Genomic DNA, 3,636 nt, shown 5'->3' with positions numbered 1-3,636 from the left:
ATGACGATCCTTCCTCAAGGGGGCGCGTGATGGCCCAGAAAATCTATTCCTCAACGTACGATAAAAAAATTATATACTTTTAATCTATATATAAAATCGATTGGTATTTAATTGCATACAAATGGAAAGCCCCCTCTGAAATCTCTATAAAATCATCATCATCAAAAAAAAATTTTTTTTTTTTTAAATCCACTCACCATAAACGACTGTGATTGGTCCATCTTTGAAATGCGCTGTGAAAGTAACATATATTATGTGGCAGCGCCGCTTATTCTCTCTGAACAAGATTACACTGGAGTAATGACACTAACAATATTTCAGATCCACTGAAGATATAAATCATCAAAGTGAGAGAATTGTTTTTATACCCATTTTATGATAATTAAAGTTAATTTTCTTTCCAACTTACGCTTACGCTGACCAAGTCACATAAAATCCCCGATTTACTGTCGTTATAAAGCAAGCTTGATGTGACAAATGTCACAGGTACCTTCAATGAACAATATAAGATAATATTTAGGCCCGTTCCTCAATTATTGTGGGAGGTGTACGCCCTCTTCTGGTGACTTACTTTAAACACAACTGCTTTGGCTAGTCACCGGTCTCCAGCTAACTCAGAACTTTAGCTAACGTTCTCCACAAAAATTGAGAAAAAAGTTTTTCCAGTAGCGTTAATAGAAAATTATCTGGTTTTTAATAATGTTCTCAAAATGTTAGCACAAAAACGTGATTTATCATTTTTCCTGAAACATTTTTCCTGAAACGTTTTTGTTTTTTAATTTAGTTACTAGGCTACTTGTTCCAGAGAACATTTAAAAATAACATTCCCATTTGTTGCTAAATTATCAAATGGAATGTTCCCTTAACAAACGTTCATATAGGCCTATATATATATATATATATATATATAAAATATTTGGAATTTTTGGAATTTCAGAGAACATTTCCCTGCTAAAAAAACAAACAAACAATAGAAGCCCAATAGAAACCATCACAGAAATTCTAATGGTTTCCATTAAAATGCCATTGTAAACCATTAACTTTTTCCATTAAAACCATTACAAAATCCCATTTTGTAGTGTGTTTTGGGCATTTTTCCAATAGGATTTAACATCCCACCAATAGAATCCATCACATACCAGTAGACACCATTATAGTTTCCATTAAAACCAATACAATTCCCATTATAAACCATTAAATCCATTACATTTTCTATTGGTTTTTTCAGCAGGGTTATTAATATTATTTTCGTAACTTAACTTAACTTAACGTTCTTAAACCAGAGCTGGTTGACTAAGAAAGTTTTACTGATTGTGTTAAAATAAGTACGTACACTTTAACAAATGAATGACATATTATGTTGAAGTGTGAACGAGGTGAAACTGCTGTTTGTGCCAATATAAAGAACAGACAGCCCTAGGATATTTAAAATAGGCCTAAATTATGATCCTAAAATCTCTGAGTGATTTTTCCTGTTCATCTCAACTGTCATTAACCTACACTTGCTCTCATCTGTTATAAGGTTTGTAAGTTCTGTGATGGTTTTGAATCTTAAACATATGAGTATACAGGGGAAAGAGTGAATGTGAGAAAACAGGCTGTCATTTAATAATTTGGTCATCTCACCACTCAACAACTGTTGAAACTGCCTTTACTGTACACTACTTTTAAGTACTTTGATTAGCAGTCGATTCATATATATTTTCTGAGCAGCACCTGTGTACACATATTGCTTGCAAAATAGCCCAAAAATAGTGGCACGCCGGGGGTCTATGGCGTAGGTGTTTTCTGAACCCTTCATTCTCCATCAACCACAAGAACATGAGAGAAGACATGAAGGTGGACGAGGTTACGCTGAGAAAAACACAGCTGCTCATCCATCTGACCGCTACGTGGACATACATGAGATTATTTATACAGATCATCTAAATGAAACAGCCGAAAAAAACCATCCCGCCTCCACAAACAAACACAATCTGACTGTGAACAGGAAGCGCGTGATAAAACGAGGCGAATAAAACCTTTGGGAACATCATGATGCTTGCATTGCACATTTTTTAGATGCATAAACATAATTAGTATAAAAATAGTTTTGACTGAGCAACTCTTACAGAAAGCAACATATATAGACTAAGTGTGTCATTTAGGAGATGTGTTTTGCTCTAAACACACAGTCAAATGATATGATTAAAAAGTCAAACTGCATGTTTTTTCTATTACTCTAACTATTCAAAATCATTTAACCCATTTCAACTTCATTTGTTAAGTTATGACATTCAACTCAATTTTTTATATCAGATTAACATGATTTAAATTGAAGTGACTTCAATTGGGGATAGTTCACATAAAAATAAAAACACACACATTTATGGAATTTTTTTTACAGTAGATTTTTGTCAAATGCAGAAATCGTGCATCTCATTAACTGCACATTTTAATAGGAAATGCATAAAAAAATGAAGAAAGAATTGTGCTCATCAAACTATTGCATGAGTTTTAATCCCATGAGACGAGACGCTGCACGTCTGATTTGTGGCTTTGCCTCGGGCTCTGTTTCTCGCCGCTGTTGATTCAGGGCAGTGTGGATTGAGACGCTGGAAATAAAGCAGTGAATTTCTCGGCCTGAGTGCCAGAAAGTTGTTTTTGAAACCATTGTGGGTGGACGGTGCATGAAGTCTCCGCTGCTCTGTGGAAAAATACAGGGAACACAAACAACAGCAAATGAGTGTTGTTTGTGCATCAGGAGCCGCTTGGAAAATGACTGGCACATGACGGCCTCCATGTGAATCACCTCTGCAGCGCAGAGAGCCCGTCCACTGCTTCAGATCCTGCCGTGCTTAAATCCACATCAATTCATTTACAGAAGTTTGTGGATCTCAACATGACATCAAAACTGACCCAATACATGCTGTTCTTGGTGCGACTGATTCAACAGTTATTCTTCATAATCTTTCATCAAAAAGAAATATGTTTTTCCACCTCTTAGGCTGCTTTCATTATCAGCCATTACTTAAATATTCAGTCATGCATTTTGCAGATTCTTTCATCCAAAGCAAATTACATCACATTTAATGTATATGAGCAGTTGCATTCCCTGGGAATCGAACCCAAGGCCTCAGTGTTGCTAGCACCATCACAGGTAACAACGTTGTGGGAACATTGTTTTGAAATGTTTCTAAAACATTAAAACGTCCAGTTTTCTTGTTGCGATTAGAACATTATTTACATTATTTACAACATTCTACTAACTTTATTTTCACCCAAAATATAACGGTATTTGAACAGTTACTTTTAATACTCTCACATTTTAAAATATCAAGTTTTCTTGCAGTGATTGTAATGTAAGGTTACAAAAACGTTTCAGCATTATGAGAACATACAGTATATCAGATATTGATAAAGTAACGTTCCATAAGCATTAATTTAAGAATGCTTTGTCCTAACTTTAAAATACTTTCCCCTCTATTTTAAGCCATAGTCAGTTCAAGACAATTGTATTTGCGCTTTTCACAATCATGATTTTAATGTTTTTATTATTATCTTCACGCCTTATAATTACAATTAGCAGATCAGAGCTGGGTGACAATACAGTTTTTTCATTTTGATATGAACAGTCACACAGTTACGTGCTGTACT

Source organism: Onychostoma macrolepis, chromosome 04 (assembly GCF_012432095.1).
Source record: "Onychostoma macrolepis isolate SWU-2019 chromosome 04, ASM1243209v1, whole genome shotgun sequence".
Taxonomy (NCBI): Eukaryota; Metazoa; Chordata; class Actinopteri; order Cypriniformes; family Cyprinidae; genus Onychostoma; species Onychostoma macrolepis.
Note: the sequence above shows the minus strand (reverse complement) of the source record.